At 33.2% G+C, this 26,042-nt stretch overlaps 2 long non-coding RNA genes across 2 annotated transcripts; one reads left to right on the forward strand and one right to left on the reverse strand.

The window, feature by feature from the left end:
* The first annotated feature begins 5,146 nt into the window (after window positions 1-5,146).
* LOC139858825 (uncharacterized) lies at window positions 5,147-8,119 on the forward strand. The gene is made up of 5 exons (XR_011763091.1): window positions 5,147-5,281; window positions 5,388-5,498; window positions 5,625-5,674; window positions 6,770-6,917; window positions 7,916-8,119. It is a non-coding gene; the product is annotated as an uncharacterized lncRNA (long non-coding RNA).
* A 15,354-nt stretch (window positions 8,120-23,473) lies between these two features.
* LOC139858512 (uncharacterized) lies at window positions 23,474-25,490 on the reverse strand. Its single transcript, XR_011762984.1, has 4 exons — window positions 25,371-25,490; window positions 24,737-25,021; window positions 24,499-24,659; window positions 23,474-24,098 (listed from the first exon to the last, which is right to left on the reverse strand). It is a non-coding gene; the product is annotated as an uncharacterized lncRNA (long non-coding RNA).
* Between the last annotated feature and the right edge of the window lie 552 nt (window positions 25,491-26,042).

The following is a 26,042-nucleotide window of genomic DNA, read 5'->3' on the forward strand; positions in this document are numbered from 1 at the left end:
TGTTTCTTACAACATCAGAGGGTTTGGTTCGGGTAAACTTAGTAAATTTGGTGCGATAAAAAAATTGATCCTAAAAGAAAAACCATCCTTTATCGCACTTCAGGAGACGAAAATTAATTCAGTGACTGATTCGTGGATTCATAAACTATGGGGTTCGTCAGATTGTGATTTCATTCAACAAGCTAAAGTGGGGAAATCGGGTGGGTTACTTTTAATATGGGACTCTAATGTTTATGAAGCTATTGACACCATTTTTATTGATCGGGCGATTGGGATTCGTGGTAAATGGAGGAATAGTGGGATCGAGTTCAATGTGGTCAATGTTTATGGCCCACACGACGATGCGAAAAAAATAGATTATGGGATACACTTTCACAGCTATTATCAGACCGAGAAGAGGCATGGGTAATATGCGGTGACTTTAATGAAGTACGCAACCAAAACGAGCGTTTCAACTGTGAATTTGTGGATTACCGGGCACAAAGATTCAATGATTTTATCTCTTCAAACAACCTCACAGATATCCCGCTAGGTGGAAGATCGTTCACACGAGTTAGTGATGACGGGATGAAATTTAGTAAACTTGACCGCTTCCTTGTCTCCGAAAATTTTCTCTTAATATGGGACAGTCTTTCAACATTGGCGTTAGAAAGAAAAGAATCGGATCACTGCCTGATTGTGCTAAAAGACGAGGAGAAAGATTATGGGCCGAAACCCTTCAAAATTTTCGATGTTTGGCTCGACGAAGAGGGTTTTGACAAATTGTTTCTTGATGCGTGGAGAGTTGGGTCTGACTTGACACAAGCTACTGTTCCAGAGAATTTAGGTTTTCGAAAAGATAGGATTTTTATGAATAAGCTAAAGGCTGTGAAGATTGCACTTAAAACGTGGAGTAAAGAAAAATTTGGGGTGCTTGATCAAGAAATAGAAGTGCACAAAAGTGTGGCTCATTCGATGGAACTAATGGCTGAACAAAAACCACTATCTTCAGAAGAGTACAACACTTGGAGAAATGCAAGGAAAGGGTGGCTCGATAAAGAAAAAATCAAAACCGAAATGATCAAGCAAAAGGCTCGGGTTAGATGGGCACTTGAAGGAGACGAGAACACAAGGTTCTTTCACTCCATTATCCGACACAGGTACATTAGAAGCAACATTAGAGGTCTAATTATTAATGGGGTGTGGAATGACAACCCGAACGATGTTAAAGCTGAAGCTCTTAGACACTTTAGCAATGTCTTTAGCGAACCAAATGAGTTAAGACCCTCGATGGAGGATTTGTGCTTCCCGGTGATTTCAAGTGCTGAGGCAGCTTCTTTGGAATGTAGATTTCTCGAGCCTGAAGTTCTTGATGCTATCAACGATTGTGGTAGCACGAAAGCCCCGGGCCTGGACGGGTTCAACTTGAGGTTTTTCAAGAAATTTTGGGAGGTAATCAAAAGTGACTTAGTTGAAGCTATCAACTGGTTTTGGGAAAAGGGTGAGATATCGAGAGGGTGTAACGCATCGTTTGTCACTCTCGTTCCTAAAAAATTGGATCCTTCAGGACTTGGTGACTTCAGGCCGATTAGCTTAATAGGTAGCTACTATAAGATTGTAGCCAAAATGTTATCTAATCGGCTACGTAAGGTGTTACCTTCATTAGTAGGCGTTGAGCAAAGTGCTTTTTTAAAAGGGAGATTCATCCTTGACGGGGTGTTGATCGCGAATGAGACGGTTGAATATCTTAAAGGGAAGCATAAGAAGGGATTTTTCTTTAAAGTTGATTTTGAAAAGGCATTCGATAGTCTTAATTGGAACTTCCTTCTTGAAGTAATGAAATCTATGGGATTTGGCATTAAATGGAGAAAATGGATCTTGACTTGTCTTAAGTCGGCATCGATCTCAATACTTGTTAACGGTTCTCCCACTAACGAGTTCTCATTAGGTAGAGGCGTTAGGCAAGGTGATCCTCTATCGTCGTTCCTCTTCATTCTAGCTTCGGAAGGGTTAAACATTCTTACCAAAGCAGCTTTAGGCAAGGGTCTCTTCAAAGGTATAGAAGTTGGCAATGACAAAGTACTCATCTCTCACTTACAATATGCAGATGATACTATGTTTTTTGGAGAGTGGAGCCGTTTAAATGCTTGTAATTTGATGAATCTACTCAAATGTTTCGAACTTACCTCGGGTCTAAAAATAAACTTCCATAAGAGTTGTGTTTATGGAATTGGTATTGATCATGGTGAACTTGAAATGCTCTCGCATCATATGGGTTGCCAAGTTGGAAGATTCCCTTTTGTATACCTTGGACTCCCGATCGGTTCAAATATGAAAACCCTAAATGATTGGCGACCGGTAATTGATAAATTTGATAGTAGACTCTCGAGTTGGAAAATGAAAACGTTGTCTTTTGGAGGAACATTAGTGCTTATTAAATCGGTTCTCTCGAGTCTTCCGTTGTACTATTTCTCGCTCTATCGTGCTCCGCCTTGTGTTCTTAAACATCTTGAAAGTGTGAGGAGAAAATTCTTTTGGGGTGGGTCGGGTTCGGGTTCAAATATTTCTTAGGTTAAATGGGATTGTGTCATTAATTCTTTTGAAAACGGGGGGTTAAATATCAGGTCTTTGAAAAGCAAAAATCTTGCTTTATTGGGGAAGTGGTGGTGGAGGTTCAAAACCGAAACCGATTCACTTTGGGTGAAAATCATTCGAAGTTTACATGGTTCTTGTGGCGGCCTATTGTCGGGAAGTGACCAAAATCACTTGTCGACAAAAGGTATTTGGAAAAATATTATTCGTGCAGGTAACTCTATAGAAGATTCTAATGTGCACTTCAAAAGCTCGTTCATCAAATCAATTGGCGGTGGAGACTCAACTTCTTTTTGGCATGATCATTGGGTCGGGGACAATGCATTAAGATTTCGTTTCCCAAGACTGTTTCATCTAGATCAGTTCCCCGATATCACCATCAAGGATCGCATATGCAACGGTGTAGCGGTTTGGCATTGGAAAAGATCTCCATCAGGTCGAGTTCAAGAAGAATTAAACGCGCTGACAGCCCTATTAGCAACATTCGAATTTGATCCCATCAGTCGAGATAAATGGAGCTGCTGTTTTGCTCCAAATGAGGTGTTCAGTGTTCGAGCTTTGGCATCCGAAATCGACTCTAATCTCCTGGTCGACAGCATCACACATCAAGGCACCTTTCGTAACAACCTCACCCCCAAAAAAGTCGAAACTTTCGCATGGCGGGCGCTAAAAAAAAGGCTCCCCGTTAGGCTTGAATTAGACAAAAGGGGTATAGATCTCCATAGTGTTCGTTGTCCTCTATGCGATGATGACTTAGAATCCGTAGAGCACTCTATTATTTTTTGTAAGCACGCGATGGACGTTTGGGAGCGGGTCTTCAATTGGTGGGGCGCGGGCAATTTCTCTAACTTCAGCCTCTTCGAAATCTTTAATGGTAATGGGAGTTTTGTGATGTCGGGTATTGGCAAAAAGATATGGCAAGCCGTGTTATGGATTAGTGCGTATCTCATTTGGAAAAATCGCAATATCAAGGTGTTTCAAGGTAAATATAAAATTGCGCCGGTTGTTCTCAATGAGATACAAGCTATTTCCTTCGAGTGGATTTCTAATAGAGCTCGAGGAAGAAAGTTCGATTGGCTCATGTGGATCTCAACCCCAAATATTTATCTTTCCTTACCTTAGTTAGCATTATGTAGTTGCTTTCTTAGCAACAAGTGTGTGTATAATAGTCTCGTGTTCGTGTTTGTTCCTGTCTCATTTTCGTGTTTGCTGTATGTAATGAGTTCATATGCTCATTGCTTTGAACATGTATCTCTTGGTTTTTATTAATAAATTTATCCTTGCTGTTCAAAAAAAAAAAAATCATTTATACCCTTAAACCATAATATTATTATTATTATTATTATTATTATTATTATTATTATTATTATTATTATTATTATTATTATTATTATAATAAACTTAAAAGTTTTAAAACTTACAAAAAATTAGTGGGAAGCCTAGAGACAATCTGGGCCCCCACACCTCTAGCAATAGCAAAACCTATCCTAGTAAAAATATGAGCAGCAGCACCGGCACCAATATCTTGCGCCATCGAACTCTTCTGAACCCGCTTTAGCAAAGAAACAGCCTCCTTCTCTAATTCCCCAAGGGAAGAAAATGAGAAAGGAATGAAACCATAACCAATCGCCAGACAACTAGATTCGTACTTGACCCGCTTCCGACGAGCCGCATCAATCACAGCACGTCCAGGGACAAAGTCAGAAAGCCCAGACTGTGTCAAAGGAGAAGATCCTGTCAAGTCAACACAAACATCGCGACCACAATCCCAGGAATAAAGTAACACATCTGCAGGTCTGAGGGCCCTGTCGTTCCCTCCAGACAACCCAATGTCAACCTCCTTTCTCGCTGAAATCCCAGATCGATAACAAACATCAACAAGGGAATCCCGGACAATATTATGTCGATGCTTAATACCCACCATACCAGCACAAGACACCGCGTGATCCCCGAAAATATCCCCAGTAAAAACCCTTGAACAGGCAGAGCATGCCGTCGAGATAGAGAACAAAGGAACACCTAACCGGTAGCACAACACACATCGGTAAGTCTTTGCGTTCATCGTCTGACCCAACCCCAAAATAGGGACTGCCCTTAGCCAAGCAGAGGTGTGATCACTCTGCTGTGATTTCCATAAGGCCGATTGTCGGGGAGATAACGAAAAAGTGGATTCTGCAGAAGCGGTAACCTTTGTGAAATAAACATCTGCCAATTTCTTCATGAGTATTGGGGCAGCGACCTCACTCGGATTACCTAAAATATCAAACCCAACTGTTTTATTAAACAGACCCAATGCATCTTCAAAAGCACGACCAAGACCAACAATACTCGCATGACGTAGTAGCTTGGTCTGCAATCCAGCAGACTGTAATCGAGAAGCCAGAAAAGCATAATGACGAACATCTCCCGCAGACTAAACACCAAGCCCTCCAAATGCAAATGGCAAGGTGGCAAGCCGCCACCGCCAATTACTCTTATTTTATTATTATTATTATTACAACTAACAATTACTCCGTAATTAATACCTGGGTTTTACAATTAATACGAAATCGTAACCTTCCATAAAAAACGGCCATTTACTAATCAAATCTTCCAAATACAAGTTTTCTTCAAAGTCAATTTCAATCCCTTCCTTCATACGATTTGATCGTTTAGGGTACGATGCGATTAATTCTTTATCAGGGCATGAAATTTCTACTTCTATGAATAGGTATTCAGAAATTATAATTATCTGCTGTTATGAACATTGTGTAAATTTCAAATATACATTTCTACCGCTTAAATGAATTGTATACAATAATTCTTTTGATTCGCAGGTGCGTGGTCAATTCTAATGGATCTACAATTTATATAGCCGCATAGCAATGAATAGAATAGAATAGAATGAATAGATGGGTTCGGTACCGAATTGATTATTTCTTTTACAGGTGCAATCCATCATCATATTAACTTTTATCGTTTTAATTCGTTACTTATTGGAATCTCTGATCGAAAAGTTTTCACATGTTTAGGGTTTCGAATAAGTGTTAATTGCTTTTATGTTCTTCGTGTAGGGTTCCGATTGAGCATCGACGTGTCCGGGAACACCGTATTTATGAAACGGGTATGGATTTAGTTAATAAAACGTGTCAACTTCTTTTGAAACATTACGTATTGATTTTGAAAATGTTGATCCATTAACAGTCACACTATATGATAATGGTTACTCATATTATTCTTTTAAATATAATTAAATATTGAGTATACATGAGAAATAATGATATATTGTTAAATATACATGATCATGGATGATGATAGTAGTTTTTTTTTTACCAAGTGTGCAAATAATTTGACTTTCGTAGTAAGATCATTGTGGCTTTGTAATGGGTTTCTTTAAGTAATAATATTATCTTTGAAACAGAGTAATCTTTTGGGCTATTTGGTTTACTTATTCGCTTCATGAATGCTACATTGACATGCCATTGTAAGATTTTGGTTGTTGGAATGCCATATCAAAAAAAAAAAAAAAAAACATAAATAATCAACATACTACTTGGCTATAGATGTGTTACATGGCTATAGATGATCTCTATTTTTGTGTTTTTGTTGTAGTTACTTTGTCACATTGTAGACTATAAAATCTTACAACATGGTGGCTATTATTAGGTAGGCATATTGGTGAAGTTGTTATTATGTTAGTACGCTGATTTGGTCCATTATAATATGAGCTACAATTATTTCTATATCTTTATAAATAAAATTTGATGCTTAAATGATAACACAAGAAACAGTCTGTTAAGTACACACAATAGTAAAAAGTACACTTGAATCGTTGTAAGTTATACATATGTTTTTTTGATCTTTTTCAAGTTTACGTCCATCCCATATTGGTGGTTTTTTGTGCTTTATTGTCATCAAATTATTAATTCTGATTTGGTGGGTAACAGTTGTTGCTCCTTTATTCATAATTGTAATGATAAACGTAGAACCTATTGCAACTCACATGTTAGTGGTCTCTTCTTTTAGTTGATATTTTTGGTGATGATTTGTTTGTATAGCACTACAATTGTACAGTAGATTGATTTTGCCAGTTTCACGTTTCTTGCACAAGAATCGTCTTTGAAACGTAACAATGGTTGCGTTCGGACAATAAGATTGTATTTGACGTACCGAACAACTTCTATGTACCATGATGCTAATATTTTTGTCTTCACCATAGGACTTTGGTAAAGCCATGAGAAAACTATGAAGTTTCAGGTTCAAATGGGTGAGGTTCAACTGCAATAATGGTTCGTGTACCATAACATCAGTATACACATATATAGATATCTATCTAAAGTCGAATTACGATGAAGCTCCTGAATCCGGTTAGTTCTTTAAATCTTTCAGTGTATGTAATGAATGTATGGTGTTATTGTTTGTTGTGTAAGGATGTGTAAATGAAATTTATTTTTTGAATTGGATCAGGTGATTTATGCTTTCGAATTTGTGATTATTTAGGATTAGGAAAATTAGATTAGATGAGGTGTGGACCTGTACGAAAACGGATGTTTTAAGGTATTTGATTATAATTATTGAAATTACAAAAATCCCTATGAAAATGCACATCCGAACAACCCTTTGAAATTTAGGTGATTTGTTAATGGCTACAATATTTTAGTGTCTATTGGAAAGTTTAAAAAAGCTCATTGAAGCTAAAAGGTTGGTTATAATAGGTGACCCGTTTAGCCTCTAATACCTTAAAAAATTGTATGGTTCATTATGGCCAAAATGTACTCACCCTTAGAGCTTATGATGCAAGGAAAATAGTTACAGTGTAAGTGCTCATTTAGTGTTAGGATATTTAGAGGGAGGGGTATAAGCGCATTTGCGTAAAATGGTCACCTATTTGACACAAAGTTATATCATGTATTTAGTAAGTAATGATTTCACACAGTTGTTTCATAAACTTTTATATACTAAAACAATAGTTCATTCAATGTTATGTTTTCTCTCATGAATTTGATTTAAATCGACATAGAATTTATTCTTGAATGATACCCCATAGCTTTTATGCTTGCTCTCATATGTTATGGGTTGAGGATCGAGACAAAATCATAGATGGTGTGAGGTACATTATCATGTTAACCTGCTTCATTACTTGTATTTGAAGCATGCTGAAAACATGAGAGGGTTGGATAAGGGGTCAAATAAATATTTTGGTAGGTTTTTTGTACTGGTCAGGTTGCAATTGTAATGGGTCAAAAGAGTCTGAGTCACCTATTATTAAGAATTGGTGTGTCAGATATGATCACAAGAATATTATGTCAATAATAATAATTTAGTTTTTGCCATTTCCTTATGTCAATTAAATCTACTTGTGTAGGTTGCCAAGGAAAAGTTCACAATACACGTATCGAGTTAGATGAAGTTGGGAGGATTTAGTAGAACTATAGTGAACCGATCATAGATCTCAAGTACTAAAATTGTATCTTATATGCCATAATTAATTAATTAATTTTTTGAATTGTGAGAGCCTTGAAAAAGGAAACGATAGTGTAATTATATTTTAAATGATGGAAACTCATTATTTGATTATTTGGACATTTGACTCTTTTGAATCAAAAAGTGTCAACATGGATTTTTATCAATATGATCACGTTCATTATTTTCAGTTAAATAAGTTAGCAAGTATCAGTGTTTTCAAAATGAGTTTTGGATCTATTTTGGTATAAATAGAAAATAATGACCCATTAGAGCCATACGGGCCTATTTTTGACTCATATTAGAGAAACGAAGCCACCAACATGTTAATAATGTTAATTTATATTTATACTTGTGGTGTCAATTTTTCTAGCACATGTTGTTTTCTTTATGTTTAAGCTCTTAACACTTTACGGGCTTGTAAGTTTAAAAAAGATCCAAGATATAATCACTATAAGATAAAGATCGTTGACATTGCTCGCACTTCACAACTATCACAAAATATAGAAGTCCTTTAATCACCAATGGGAGCTATACCTATATAACATTTATTTTATTCTTTTTAGAAAATTCTTTGTTTTTAATTAGAAGTTTGCGTTTCAAGAGTGTTAAATTTTGATTTTATTAGAGTGCTCCCAATCAAGACATTACTTCTTCCAGGACTAATCAACCATTCAGCGCCACATCAGCACCTCCATCCCACTTCCTTCCCAGGACTAAACCCAGGACTAAACACTCCCAACAATGACACTCCTTCCTCATCCACTATATTAATTAATTAATCAATTGTACAAGACCACTAGCAAAAAGTACCACAAAATTAAGCTTCTACCGTCCTCAAATATGCTCAAACTGGACGAAATCGAAGCAGATGGAGCTGGGCGGAGTGCTGGGCTGAACCTGGGCGGCCTCCGTGCCATCGGCGCCCAGACTGGACGGCTGTGGGCGGAGGACCTGGGCGAACCGTTGGGACCTGCCTTACTATTTCATCTTATTCAAGTTCATCGTGTCATTTTTTAAATTGTGCAATGCTCAATCCTCATAAAATAGCTGTTCGATTCTACTTTACTATAACAAAATTCATTAAAGAATCCCGCGAATTCGCGGGTCTTTAACTAGTTCATTTATAAACTACCACTAGATCTAAACTATTAAAAAGGCCACGTAATGATTATGACCTCATAATCTACAAGATTAGCAATAATGAGACTAAAATACCCTTTCAATTAGAAAAAATACGGGATAAACAAAGAAAATAAAAGTTATTTACAGTTTCATTCTTTCACGTTATTTTCATTCTAAAACAACCCTAACTTCTCAAATCGTCGACCATAATCAAATTCAACTCTAAAGGTTTCGTCCCAAATTTCGATCCATTTGAATGTTTAACATGAATATCAATCGGTTCATGATATAGATCAAATAATTGTCAAATCAGTTAAGCTGTTGATTTTCAACGTCATCGTGTAAGCATTGGAGATGAAGCTGTAAATAAATTATGTAAGGGTATCATCGAAGATCAACCTGTAAATCAATACCTAAAAATCATGTTATCATTGTAAGTTATCATTAAACCTAGAAATTGTTTTTCATGGGTAATGGGTATTATATTGATCAATTATATCTATATGCATTACAACAACTTATTATATTATCATTGTAAGAATTCATTTGAAATCATGATTTTTTTTCATGTGAATTTGCAATTTTTTTCATGGGTTTCAAATAATTAGTTTATATATCTAAAGTGATGCTTAAGGTGATATGTCTGTAGTTTCAAATATTTTAAAGTTTGTTTTGCACACAAGGTGTTTGTAGTTATGTCTCATTGAATTTGATATAAATTATATTGCAATAGGGTATTGCATTAGTTGAATATTTATTCTTATTGATGTGGTTTTTGTGAGTGGGTTTCACAGTTTCAACCCCTCCAACCTGGTTGAAACTCTGAATATAATTTAGACCTATTGATAAGTTTTGTTTAGAATTATATCAAATGAGTACACTATAACACAGAGTCATATCATCCTTGTGTAATATAACAAAACTCTTTCTTTTGCTACTATGAGAAAATCATTGTTTTAATATCTTTGGAACAGGTAACAACTATGGGACTAATTTACTCTGCATTTTTGTGCGTGTATACTGCAATTGTGCATATTAAAGTTTTGATTGACCATATTGAAATGTCCCGTTCATATCAATTATAAACGTTTCATATTAATTGGTTTCGTTGCGAGGTTTTGACCTCTATATGAGACGTTTTTCAAAGACTGCATTCGTTTTTAAAACAAACCATAACCTTTATTTTATCGATAAAGGTTTAAAACATTACGAAGATTATCAAATAATGATAATCTAAAATATAGCGTTTTCACTCGACCATTACATAATGGTTTACAATAATATTACACAATAACTTAAGTCTTCGAATGCAGTTTTTAAACAATATTATACAAGCATGCTGACTCCAATTCTTGTCCTTAATTTAGCATGCAACAGCGAAAGCTCTTAATAATCACCTGAGAATAAACATGCTTACAACGTCAACAAAATGTTGGTGAGTTATAGGTTTAATATATATATATATATATATATATATATATATATATATATATATATATATATATATATATATATATATATATATATATATATATATATATATATATATATATATCAAATTGTAATAATAATAGACCACAAGATTTCATTTTTATAAACATAATTCTCAAGCAGAATCCTCTCGTCTGAATTAAGGTAAAATCATTCATATGATGAACACCTGGTAACCGACATTAACAAGATACATATAGAATATCCCCAAAACAGAATCCTCTCGTCTGTATAACAGAATCCTCTCGTCTGTATAAAAATCGAAGTACTAAAGCATCCGTACCTCGGATGGGGTTTGTTAGGCCCATAGATCTATCTTTAGGATTCGCGTCAATTAAGGGTACTGTTCCCTAATTCTTAGGCTACCAAGCTAAAAGGGGCATATTCAATTTAGATAATCCAACCATAGAATGTAGTTTCGATTACTTGTGTCTATTTCGTAAAACATTTATAAAACTGCATGTATTCTCATCCCAAAAATATTAGATTTTAAAAATGGGACTATAACTCACATTCACAGATTTTTTCTTCGTTGGAAATAAGACTTGGCCACTGATCGATTCACGAACTTATAACAAATGTGTACATATATATCAAAGTATGATTGAAATATATTCACAACATTTTTTATTACGTTTTTATGATTTAAGTTTGTTAAGTTAGCAGTCCTCGTTAGTAACCTACAACTAGTTGTCCACAGTTAGATGTACAGAAATAAATCAATATATATTATCTTGAATCAATCCACGACCCAGTGTATATACGTCTCAGGCTAGATCACAACTCAAAGTATATATATTTTTGGAATCAACCTCAACCCTGTATAGCGAATTCGAACATTACAGCATATAGAGTGTCTATGGTTGTTCCAAATAATATATATAGATGGGTCGATATGATATGTCAAAACATTGTATACGTGTCTATGGTATCCCAAGATTACATAATATATGTTAGAATACATGTACAATACAATATAAGTTAGCTAGGATATGATTAGTGTAGATTTGTTGTAAAATTTTCGTAGATGCAACAAGTAAAATTTTCCAATTTTGTTTTACCCATAATTTCTTCGTTTTAAATCCGTTTTGAGTGATTCAAGTTCTAAGGTTTCATAATGAACTGTAATTTATGAAACTAAACAGAAAAAGTATAAGTTTATAGTCGGAAATACAGGTTACAAGTCATTTACTAAAGAGGTAGTCATTTCCGTCGAAAGAACGACATCTTGATGATCATTTTGAAAAACATACTTCCACTTTGAGTTTAACCATGATTTTTGGATATAGTATCATGTTCATATGAAATATCATTTTTCCAGAAAACAAACTTCCAATTCAAAGATTAAGATAGTTTTTATTTTTCTAACCCAAAACAGCCCCCGGTTTCACTAAGACGGCGTATGTCCGGTTTTACGGTGTTCATCGTGTTTCCAGGTTTTAAATCATTAAGTTAGCATATCATATAGATATATAACATGTGTTTAGTTGATTTTAAAAGTCAAGTTAGAGGGATTAACTTTATTTGCGAACAAGTTTAGAATTAACTAAACTATGTTCTAGTGATTACAAGTTTAAATCTTCGAATAAGATGATTTTATATGTATGAATAGAATGATGTTATGAACATCATTACTACCTTAATTTTAGTAGGTAAACCTACTGGAAATTAGAAATATAGATCTAGCTTCAAAGGATCCTTGGATGGCTTGAAAGTTCTTGAAGCAGAATCATGACACAAAAACAAGTTCAAGTAAGATTTTCACTCGAAATAAGATTGTTATAGTTATAGAAATTGAATCAAAGTTTGAATATGAGTATTACCTTGAATTAGAAAGATATCTTACTGTAAATAAGAAAGATTTCTTGAGATTAGATGATCACTTGAAATGGATTTGCAAGATTGGAAGTAAGCTAATAAACTTGAAAGTATTTTTGGTGTGTTCTTGAGTAGTTGTTTTGTAAGTTGATCTAGGTTAGGATTTATGAGCTAGATGGAGCTAGATTTTGATGAAGGTGATGAAGAACACTTAGAACATCAAGAGAGAACAAGAGAGAGATAAGTCTGATGCATGAAAGTTAAAAAATGAAAGTGTTATGGTTGGTGAAGAAAAATGTGATCCTACCCTTGAATATAAGGTTCCATTAGTTTGTATTTTTGTTAGATATTTCATGCTAGTTGCCAAATGATGGTTCCCACATGTTTAGGTGACTCATTAAGGCTGCTAAGAGCTGATAATTGAAGTGTATATACCAATAGTATATACGTCTAGAGGCTGGGTATTGTACGAGTACGAATACGGATTGAATACGAGTAAATTGTGTTTACTGTAGCAAATAGTATTTTACTGTAGCAAAGCGAAAATTTACTGTAGCAAATAGTGTTTTACTGTAGCAAATAGTGTTTTACTTGTACATCTTTGATTTAATTATATTTCTTATATATATATATATATATATATATATATATATATATATATATATATATATATATATATATATATATATATATATATTTATATATATATATATAAAATAAAATCTTAAAAAAAATAAAACGATTATATAATTATCACAAGTTATGACGTTCGTGAATCATCAGGCAAACTGGGTGGTCAATTGTCTACATGAAACTCATTTCAAATAATCAAGTCTTAACAAGTTTGATTGCTTAACATGTTGAAAACATTTAATTATGTAAATATCAATTTCATTTAATATATAATCATGGAAAAGTTCGGGTCACTACACATATTTTTATACACCCCAATCGTGACCATTACTTAACGTGTCTGACGCTTGAGTAGACTTGTGTCGGTCCATAGACCATCAACAGTAAGTGAACAAAGTCAAATTCCGCAACCTCCACCCACGGCTAAATTATCGCAAGTTGTATCTTTAGTTGAGCCACCATTCCCGGTTCACAATTTGATAGCAATTCTGAGTTTCATTATGTTTTTATTCAACTTCTCGTTTATGAACATGGCAAATGCTTTCAAGGTACCATTCATTTGGTCTTTGGCGGTACTTCTGACCTCTGAGAAATATGCGATATGAGATGCTAAAACTATATCCAATCTCAAAAGTGGATAAACTTATCCCTCGAAAACAATAATAACAATGCATCATCTTTTTGTTTGTGTATGTCTATTTTGCTGGCTATCTTATATAAAGATAATCCAGAGGATGTAAGAGGATAGTAATCAAGAAGCGCTTGATTTCAACGTCCTGTATTGTGGAAGTGGACTTCTTCATACCCATGAACTTGTGAGAAAATTTTTAATGCCTTCTTATGCACATTTCACAATATTACTATCTTTTTAATGGTGTGTTTACCTTCTAATGTTTTGTTTGTTATCTTTCAATCTATTACTATAGTGTCATATAAGAACAATTTACGATTAGATTGTCTTTTTTATAGTTCTTTTTATAGTGTCATTTAGTTGTGGAGCCAAAAATAGTTTTTTAATACATTTTATAGCTTGCCAATTGTGCTGCGATTATCATCAGTTACTCCAGTTATTATTAACTAATGATTTCTTTGGTTTGGGGCACAATTTTGTGACCCATAGTAATGCTTCGTACAGATGATCGGATCTTGATTCTTAAATCAGTGGGCTTAGTTTGCTAGAAAATACAATTTTCTTTAACTTGTCAACGGGGCTTCTACCAAGTATGAAGTAATTTTCCTTCCCTTTTAATCTAATATTTTTTAAGGTATAACTTTATTAATTCTAAACACTTTGCTATACATATGCTATTTTCAAGATTCATTCGGTGTATGTTGTGTCTTGCCTGATGTTGCTTATGCAGCTGTTGTGGCCTTGAAATATGATGGTAGCAACATGTGAAAACTTTATAAACTCCATATGAAGGATATCAATACCCTATATGAAATGGTTATTCTATATCTTTATTGTTCCGTGATTGGTTATCACAATTTTTAAGTTTTTTAAGTTAGTATTCATTTTTTTCACAGACTAAAGTGATTCAAGAATAAGGAGGCTTTACATTAATGTTCCTTTCCCTAATATTGGTAAGGTACCCAAATAGTAGTCATCTATCGCTGACAGGTGGCAAATTCAACCCGTTTTACTTACAGTGGATCGATCTGCGTGGTGTTTATCTCAGTTTCATCTATTATATCCGGCGGGTTAAAAGTCAAGTAAGTTGTATATTTAAAGAATATAGTCGAACGCGGTAAAAAGTAATGTAAAACATGTTATCTTTGCATATATTATAGAATAGAATATAAAGTTATCTTTTTGAGTCTTGCATAATTTATTTAACATGTTTCGTGTTAGTTATTTGGTTATTTTTTTCCTTTGACCCATTCGATATATTTGAGATACAATCAAACCAAAACTGATTAGTTTAATACCTGATAAATGACAAACTACCCATGATCACATGAGTGCATGACTATAGATAAATTTTAATACTTGCCATCTTGCAACAACGTTAAGGACTTTCATTATTTCTTGTTTTTTCTTTATTAAAAAGTTGTCATTTTATATTGCTCATCCAATATTTCTTAACGTGTGGCGATAACATCCCATTGATATCATGTTTTGTAGGTACTATGTGTTTAGATGTGCTATAAACCGTCGTTCTACATCAGAGCTTGCAAGTATGGTGCAACACACAAATATCGACTGCAAACTAAACCATTTTTTTATTTATATTGTGGTTTTCAACTATGTATTATTTGTTATTTTAGGTTATAAGTTGTTTGCATTATTTTTATTATTATTAATTCAACATTACTACTGAAACTGTGTTGATTTCTTAAATAACTGACAAATACTATATAAAATATATATATTCTGACAAATTCAAATTTTATTCACAATAATAATTATTATTATTATTATATTAATTGATAATTATAATAATTATAATTATTTATTACTTTTTTTTTGACAAAAAGGTGTAATATATTGAAGGTTTTCACAAAAAGTGAAAATAAGGATTACAACAGCAATACATGGGCTTACTAGCCCGAAACAAAGAACATCAAAATAGGGATTTAATGGACAGATGATATGCCCGAATCGGACGGTTTATTTATGCGGTATCGTTAGGTCGCAAAACGTCAATTCAGGATATCAACATAAGAAGTTGATTATTTAATTTATATATGATGGACCTAAATCTATTATTCCTTCCTATGGGTTAGTAAGGGAAAATATGAACTAGGGTCGTTCCTTGAGCGGTCGAATTTGAAACGGAGCTTATTCAGATAATCTAGTAATTAAGATTGGGTTTATACATAATTTAGTATCCAAGACTAGTGGCCAGGTACACCTTGTGTGGAGAGGCAGGATCATTTTGGTCCCAATAAATTGGCGACTGTTCGGAAAATCCAACAACCAAGTCCAACCGGTTTATTCTAGAAACCACTTTTATCCGAAATATCAAATTGTGTAAAAGCAATAGTTGGGTTGATTTGATTTATAATTGTATTTAAAATATTAAAGCAATATAATTAAAATAAGCTAGCTAGCATGCAACAGCTAAGGACAGAGAAGACGTGGTTCACCATGATTTAAGATAACGTAGTGTCGGGATAATTGTGAGACACTCATTGGATAGATATACCTTGGTGTAAACACTAGATTATCTACTAATTGATTTCTTGATTAGCATGTCACGAGGAACTAGGCTATCATGATTCTGATCGGGTGGACTATGCTCCACTCCCGACGCTTTATCTGGTTTAAGGATATAAGCGGTCCATCTTGGATGCAATGCATACCTTGGGCGCACGAATAAAGTAGCATAGCCATATACATATAATATCCAACCTTTCTTAACACCTTAGTGTATCACCCAAGTAAGTGGCTATGATTGTGTTTCGAATTCCTTTCTGTCAATGGTTTGGTAAAATCTAAGTGTTTGTAGACAAATTAGAACCTCTGATAGTTCTCAGTCATCCTTAAAGATTTATAAGCTTAGTTTGTATTGCAGTGCGTTAAACTCCTATTTATGACTTAAACTAGCCCTTACTTAAATCTACCCAATAAATCCCTTAGTTATCCACCATGTACTAGACTTATAGTGGTTCCATAGCTTCTAACCTTGACCATGCTCAAGTGGTCCTATAGTACATCAACACTGTACTCTACTGTTGCAACAGTATTTCCTCGAGTCTTATACTCTTGACCAATGTCTTGATCTGGTCCTATGGTAATTCCCCATGTACTTTATAGTATTTCCGATGGGTTCATACCTTGACCAATGTATAAACACAGATAATTAATTACCTTTATAATGTCGACTTTATAAAAGGTTTTAATCACGTTTATTGGTGGAAGGACGATAATAACGAGGTTTAATATCATAGACAGAAAGAGAGTATGAAACGATAATCATCCCTAACTAACATTATTAAATCATTGCAAACAATCAAGCAATTACTCACACATCATGGCAACAAGCATTTCTAATATTAATAAATCATAAACATCGAACAAGAATATTATAATAAATTAATAAAAGAAAGGATAAATGTTACCGAATAATGTCAGCCGAATAACACTTGTATTTCTTCATAATATCCGTAGCGTTACAATGCTCGATAGCTTCTACTACTAACTACATACTAATCTCCTATTGATCACTAGAGAGCGACAATAGAGAGATAATTATTTTTTCCTAATCTTTGTAATTTTCTCTCTCTAGAATCTAGAGAGAGAAAGTAGAGAGAGAACTAATCTCCTATAGATCACTAGAGAGCGACTATAGAGAGATATTTAGAGAGATAAGTGAAGAATTGGTGTGTGTTGAAATGAATACAAAAGGCTCTTTAAATAGGCAAAATTTTCCTGGCAAACGGCTGGCAGGCCGTTTGGCAGGTCGTTTGGCAAGCCGTTTGCCAAGGCCGTTTGCCAGGGTAAGCCGTTTTTGGTGCCCGTTTGCTGGCAGGCCGTTTTCTGTGATGACCCGGAAATTTCTGACCAAATTTAAACTTAATCTTTGTATGATTAACATTTCCGACACGATAAGCAAAGTCTGTAAAACTGAATCTCAAAATTTTTGAACTACTTTTATCTATTTAAATACCCTTCGGTTGTTTTCGACGATTCGCGAACAATTATATATAAATAGATACATATATACTATAATTTGAAAAGGTAACAATGTATTAATTGTTTGAGACCGTACATTAAACTTATTGGTTTAAATATCTATTTGAATATATATGATAAGTTGGAATATTTATTATTAAAATTTATTTATAAATAACTTCCAATGTGTATTTAAAAACTGATTTATGTATATTAAAAAGATATATACATATATATAATTTCAAGTTATTTAGTAAACGATAGTAACATTCATTTATTGATTCGATTGATATTTAGATAAGTTAACTAAAGCATTTAAGATGAACCAGTAAAACACTAATTTGCTACAGTATTTTCAAATTGCTACAGTACTCAAAATGCTACAGTGTTTTCGAAAATCACTACTTGCTACAGTGAAATTGACTTTGCTACAGTGAATTGCTACAGTAAACACTATTTTAAAATGTATTTTAACAAATAGCGAGACGATGATTTATAGATGTAAATGACCAAAACACTCAAATGTATAAGTTATATTTTGAGTGATATAATTTAGGGATAATTTAAGACTATATTTTGACTAAGGTACGTGTCCCAAAATGTAATGTACAAGTTTTCTCAGCGTACGAAGGGACATTCGAAAAACCGGAACTGGGACATAAGTCGAGTGACGACGTATGACTTATCGAAACAAAAATTACAAATCAACTATGCACGAGAATAAAATATAATATATAATTAATTAATTTAAATTATATATTATATATATATTATAAAAATATGTCGACGAGCTAGTTGCCAAAACATTGTGAGCTGGAAAAGTTTCCCATGCGATCGCATGGGAATTACACTGCCCAGCCATGCGATCGCATGGCAGTGGAAATCAGGCCAGGTCTATAAAGCTCGCAAGTTTTGTTCGAATATATTTACTTTTTTTTTCAAAATCTCTCTGTCTCTCAAATATATATATATATATATATATATATATATATATATATATATATATATATATATATATATATATATATATATATATATATTATTATTAAGATTAATATTATTATTATTAATCTTATTATTTTTATTAGTAATATTATTAGTATTATACATAAAATACTACGACGAGGTTATGTCCAAACGATTTCAAAACAAGTTTACGAGCAAGCTAGAGTTAAGGAAATTATGGGTTATTGCCAAGGAGGTTATGGGTAATGTTCGGGGGTATATTTGTGAATCAAACCTAGTGTTTATCATCTCCGTTACGTCTACGTACTTTTCTACAATATTAAATCTCAATATTGATACGTTGAGATCTATGGTTATTCGATACTCTGAGTTTCGATCACATTACGATGAACGACTTTATATGCTGATAAGGTGAGTTTCATAAGATCCCTTTTACTCTCTACATTTTTGGGCTGAGAATACATGCAAATGCTTTATTAACCGATATACAATATTTATATGCGTGAGTTTCATTGATCCCTTTTTAATTGCTTTTGAAATCTATATTTTTGGGCTGAGAATACATGCACTTTATTTTAAACACAATGGATACAAGTACATACTAAATTCTACACTGAGTTTGAACCGAAAATCCCTTAGCTTTGGTAACTAGTAACTGTCGGTTATAAGAACTGGTGGGCGCGAGTAGTAGTATATGGATCCATAGGGCTTGATATCCCCGTCCGAGCTAGAGCACTAGCCTTTTAACGGACGTATGCTATTTGAGAAGCGTACACGTTGGTTTGCGTGTATTATTAAGATGATTATACAAAGGGTATAAAATATATATACGTTAAGTTTAGTTACCAGGGTGCTCAATTTTGTAGAATATTTTGATAAACGTTTCTGGATGAAACAACTGAAATCTTGTGATCCACCTTTATATACAGATTATACGAAACATTAAAACTATGAACTCACAAACCTTTGTGTTGACACTTGTTAGCATGTTTATTCTCAGGTTTCCTAGAAGTCTTTCGCTGTTTGCTTATATGTTAGACAAGCTATGTTCATGGAGTCTTACATGGCATATTTATCAAGGAAACGTTGCATTCACCAAATCATCACATAATCTTAAGTAAGTATGTATATATGTATTTGGGTGATATATTGAAACGTCCCGTCAAATTAATCCTTGACGACCAACGTTTACTTGGTCACATAACCTTGATCGATCACTCTATATGAATATTTTAAACAAACATTGATCATTTATTGAAAAGGTATTACCTAAAAAGGAAATCCAAACATTTGTAAGTTTTCAAGACAACCCAAATGTAATAAATGTCAACCCGAAATGTCAACCAACACACATATCTTAACGACGACGATGATGTATCTCAATCAATCGTTATTTATGATTTTTGTTATCTTCAATTAATTTGATGATTTTAAAAATTGTAACATCCGTCCCACATCGGTTGGAGAGGAGAACGAAGCACGCCTATTAAGGGTGTGGAGACCTTTACTAGCATGACGTGTTTTGGGACCAAAAGCGCAGCAGATCCCATGAGAACTCTGCAGTTAAGCGTGCTCGAGCGAGGGCACTACCGGGATGGGTGATGATATGCGTAAAACACCTAATCTTATTGTAATATGATTACGATTTCGTCCACAGAGAGCAGTGTTTAAGATTTAAAAACTAATAATTATTCTGAAGAACGAGTTGTAAAAATGGGGGTTTTGGTTTAAAACTAGTTAACGCAAAGTAAATAAACAAGAATTCAGATGAGACAAGCGTATCCACCTAGAATCAATTCACTAGGATCTGGATTGCTTCAATTAAAACCGATAAATCATGTGACTCAGTCCAGTTTTATTTTCATAAAACCTAGGCTACTTCGGTGTCCTTATGTAACCTCACGATTGAAAGAACTAAACACAAACCAATCACCAATTATGTTCCTACTTCGATGTCCCTACATATTCACACAATTGTCCAGATCACATAAGGTGTTGAAGCATAAGTTATTAATCGTCAATTAACTGTCGTTAACTAATAAATAACCTATGTGACGGGTTCAATTCGAATAATTCAACCAACAATGGATCTTTCAACCAAGCACACAATCAATTAAATAATAATTATTAAAGATGTAGTTAGTGAAAGATAAATTAGTGTCCCTTTTTAGCTTCATTATTATCTACTCGATTAATGGATCAATTGTTATCGTTTACTTGTGATTTGGTGTCCCTTATACAATTCAACGAATACTAAATCATGTGTCCATAGCCTAGCAAGTCTATCAATCACTTAACTGTCGTTAATTAATCAACGAAACATACAAGTGAGGGATTAATCAATGGGAGTAATAAAAACCAACAATCAAGAACAATTACAATTATGTAGAAATCATAAAAATAAGCAATTCATCACCTAGGCTCAATCATCTAGATGAATAAAAAGGAATTTAGTTATTCATGAAAATTAAACAACTAAACAAATAGATTAATTACATAAATTTAACCATTGCAAAATTAAACAACTAAACAAATAGATTAAGTACATAAATTTAACCATTGCAATAATCAGGTATAGATGTACTAATTGTTCGAAAGTTGAAGCAATATCCAATAAATAAAAAAGTTTGAAAAACAGAAGTCGTACAGTAGCCTCGAAGGAACATGCATAAAAAATATAATACGAAGTAATAAACTTCACCTTGATGATGTCTAACTCCTCGTAGACTTAAAAAATTTAATAACTTCCTCCTGCTTCTCCTTTTAATCTTGGCCTCCAAGGTTGATAAAAGAAAGAATAATAAAAAGAAAACCTATTTTACAAAGTTGAGATGTAAACGTACAGAGATGGATGGATATTATCTATCGCCCCCCCCCCCCCCCCCCCCAAAAAAAACCACCATTATAAACGTATATGGACTATGGGGTGTATATATATATATATATATATATATATATATATATAAATTAAGTAAATATATATTAAATAATTTAAAACAAGTGTCGGCAGTTTTAATTGGAGGATCATGAGCTGGCCAAGGAGCCCATGCGATCACATGGCCCCAAGGCACAAATACCATGCGATCGCATGGCTAGATATGTGAGGTCAAGTCCGGTGAAAACATTCTCATTTTTATATAACTAGCAAAATGGGCCCGCACGATGTTGCAGGGCTTTTGGGTTGCGCATTCATAGTTAACGGAGCGATATGTATTTACAAAATAGTTAGTACCTAGGTGTGTGTATGTATTAAATATATCCGAGGTATTTAGCGTTTTTTTAGAAGTGTCCGTTTTGAGTATAGTTAGTCACGTTGTGTTTATAAGAATTTTTTGAGTTGAACGGTGTGTTCGAAAAAATTTAACGCAAGGCGGGCGGAAAGATATGTCCCGTTAAAAATATGGGTGAAGTTTATTTAGAATTTTTAATTAAAATAATAAGTTTCTTTTTGCACCCCTATTATGGGGGTTGAATGTGAAAAATGAACAAAGTTTGGGGGTTGTTTGGTTTTTTCTCCTCCCTTATTCACTATTGTCGTTTTGACCCAAATTTGATGTAGTTTAGTATAAAGGGGTGTAGTAAAGGTAATGGTAATGGTAATGGTAATAGTAATGGTAAGAACACTTTCTAGTCACACATTTCATAAATCAATAACTTTACAAAGATTTTAAAAATTGGATACATATGGAATTTTGCCGTCCCCATATTCACATGCCTTAATCCTCGGGTATAGCTCTCGTCTTTAATTTTAACAGTTACTCCATATATTTTTCTAAAGATTTACGCAGGCATCATCCAATGTTAATAATAATTTCAAATAGATATTGCATTAAGAATTCAACTTGATTTTATAATTACCCAAGGATGCATCGGTTGTTGCATCAAGAATACAAATTGATTTTTTATTACCCATGAATACAAATTTTTACACAAGCGGAATCCATATCTCAATGATGCATAACCCGTAACAACTAATTTTTACACATGAAAATTGTGGTATGAATAAAGTTTATAGACGTTGCATCCATATTCCGATGTGACGCATCCGTAACAACTCATTTTTACACATGAAACTTGTTGTATGCATAAAGTTTAGAGACGTTACATCTATATGCCGATAATGAAGCATTCGTAACAACTCATTTTTACACATGAAAATTTTTGTACGCATCGAGTCTAGAGACATCGCATCCATATTCCGATGATGAAGCATCCGTAATAACTTAGTTTTAAGCATGAAAATTATTGAAGCATCCATAAACTGATATAGACTTTGATGCATCCGAAAAAATATAAAACCGATCAATTACCATCTTCAATCTATACTCATTTGACAAAAAGTAGTGATAAATTTGATTTCTTGATCTCTGTTATGTATAATTGAATATATTAAACTAGTATAAGACCCGTGAAAACACGGGTTTGTTCTTAAAGCCTTACACAAAACAATTAAAAATACGTTATAATTAATTATCGATTCTAGTGAAAAAACACATCAAAATTATCGATTCTAATAAGGTGTCAAACATGCCCAAATAAAAATCGGGACCATTCAATTATGAATTGTACAAATGCTTTTATACACAAAGCCATTGTAGTATCGTGATTTCACAAGTCATGTTTTATACAAGATATACAGGGTTTATGTCAAAAAGGCTCATCATTAATGAATGCCATTTTTATATGCATAACCTTACCACCCAAGAACGTTACATCATATATAGGAAAAATCTCCTAAGATATACTAAGATATACTTAACTTGTATAGCACATAAACATATAAATACCAAATCAAATAACAAACCACCACCATCATATACTACGATAAACCTCTACCTTCATATAATACAACAAATACCACATAAGTTCTAAAATGAATAGATATTATCAATGTTAAAATGAAGAGATATGGTTACATGATGAAGAGATAACAGAAAAGAGTGATGTACATAGCTTGAAGTCCCAAAAAAATGATGCTGGTCACCTCTCTTGTACTATTGTTGTACTCTTATCCTTTTGAAATTTCACAGTGAAATGTCATCAAAAAAGATATTCATACAAAAAAAACTATAACTTTTAAATCCAGAGAAACTAAAAACCATAAAACAACCAAACGCAAACCTCAAAACTAAATAATTCGAACTTAGCACTTCCTAATCCAACACAACAACTTGCATATAAATTTTATAAACAAAAGATTTGAAAGTAAACATAACCACAGAGATACAAAAAAGGTGCATGACATACAATATAGAAACATATGTTACCTTTCTATCCTTCTGATCAATTAAAGTGAACATGTCTTTGCAAGATAGAGCAACGACCTGGGCAATTACCCATTCTTCATCAGAGGAAGTAAAGGTTACCAATAAAGAACCGTTGTGTTATGATAGAATCTACTCGAAGCTCTGTATCTCATGGCCCATTCGGATGCCTTACATACATAAACATTCACAATGATAATTAATGAACCGCATATCTCGAAATCGGTTAAATCCACACACACACACACAGGCTTTTACAATATATAGATATCTAACTTTATAGTCCATATGATATGAAAAAAATAATTTGCTAAGTAAATTCTCATAGTAAATTTTATTCTTAGATGCCCATTAGTTAGATACTGGCCTAATCCGATGATAAATGACCCTTCTTTTGCCAAGCTATTCTTTTAAACATTTCAAAAAACAGACCAACTGACCCTAATAACCTAGAATCTGGATGAACCACCCATTTAAAGTGCTTTATATCTCTACATAACTCAGTATATTAAATCTAATAAACTATAAACGAATACAGTAAATATTTATTAAAAACTTAAAATAGATTACCTGGTGTATATTAAATACCCTAATATGTCACTTGTTTCTTTGATTCAATATCCAAGTTGCATTGTCGGCCAATAAAAAATAAAGTCATCTCCTTCATTTCATCGAACACTTTGTGTGCGTCCAAGATGATAAGCTCATTTACCACAGTGACTAATCTCCAACTAAGAAAAACCAAAATTGAAATCTCGAAAAAAACACTATCATCAATATCCCTAGAGTTGTATATAAACTCGTATACCACGGTGATATTCTCCAAAAGCATGGTCTAGGCGTCTCTTCAAGCTTATTTTACGCATTTTTTAAAGCAGCATTTCAAAAACCATCGCATTTGGGTCTATAGTCCAATTAAGCAGATCTTACTTTACATAAACCTAAATGGAACCACATTCAAAAGTAAAATAACTTTCAAATTAAAAATGAGTTTCTTTAATAAACAATTACTTATCTTGAACTCTGATGATCAAGACATCATTACTTTAACATGGATTTAAGAGTTGATATACTTCATACCCAGCTTAACAATCTAACATTAACAACATTAAAGAATTAATATAAATTATACATATACAGATACACTTCATACCTCAATTTAAATAACAAAGTTCAGTGGAATGAAATAACTTAAAAAAAAAAAAAAGAAAAAAAAAAAAAGAATAAATAAAAAATGTGTAAACATAATTAAACGTATATGATACATAATCAATTTAGTTACCTTAATCCGAGTTAAAGAAATAAAGAGATAAACAGAAACATGACAAAATCGAACTAAAGAAATCAGATATAAACTTGAAGAAATCGAAGATAAACCTGAATCCGAGTTAAAGTACCGTTACAAAGGGGATGAACAGATGGCAAAGGTGATGAACACGAACCTGAATCGGAGACAAACATGAAAAAATCGAGCCTGATGAAATTCTCAAGAATGCCAAAAAGGAGATTTTATATTGATACTGATTTGTGTTGGAAGAAGGAAAAGGAAGGCTAATTTTTAAAAAATAATAAAGAGAGAAGAGATATTATCATATGTTCAGGTAAGTATAGGCCAATAAAGTAAAATCTTCCGAAGGAAGTTTTAGGTGAGTATTATTATATTATTTGATTAATTAAATTAAATTAAATTAAATTAAATAGATATTAGAAATGATTAATTATTACATCATCCAAATTAATGTAATAACATGGATATAACCTCAAAGCTTGGGCAAGCAAGCTAACTGATGTCATCAACATCACCAAATTATATATAAGTAAGATATTAATACATTTGGGATCTCATAAGATATTAGCATACATTATATACTCCGTGTTTTATATAAAACTAGCAAAATGGACCCGCGCGATGCTGCGGGGCTTTTGGGTTGTGCATTCATAGTTAACGGAGCGATATGTATTTACAAAATAGTTAGTACCTAGGTATGTGTATGTATTAAATATATCCGAGGTATTTAGCGTTTTTTTAGAAGTGTTCGTTTTGAGTATAGTTAGTCACGTTGTGTTTATAAGAATTTTTTGAGTTGAACGGTGTGTTCGAAAAAATTTAACGC

The sequence above is a fragment of the Rutidosis leptorrhynchoides genome, chromosome 7 (genome assembly GCF_046630445.1).
Source record: "Rutidosis leptorrhynchoides isolate AG116_Rl617_1_P2 chromosome 7, CSIRO_AGI_Rlap_v1, whole genome shotgun sequence".
In the NCBI taxonomy this organism is placed as follows: domain Eukaryota; kingdom Viridiplantae; phylum Streptophyta; class Magnoliopsida; order Asterales; family Asteraceae; genus Rutidosis; species Rutidosis leptorrhynchoides.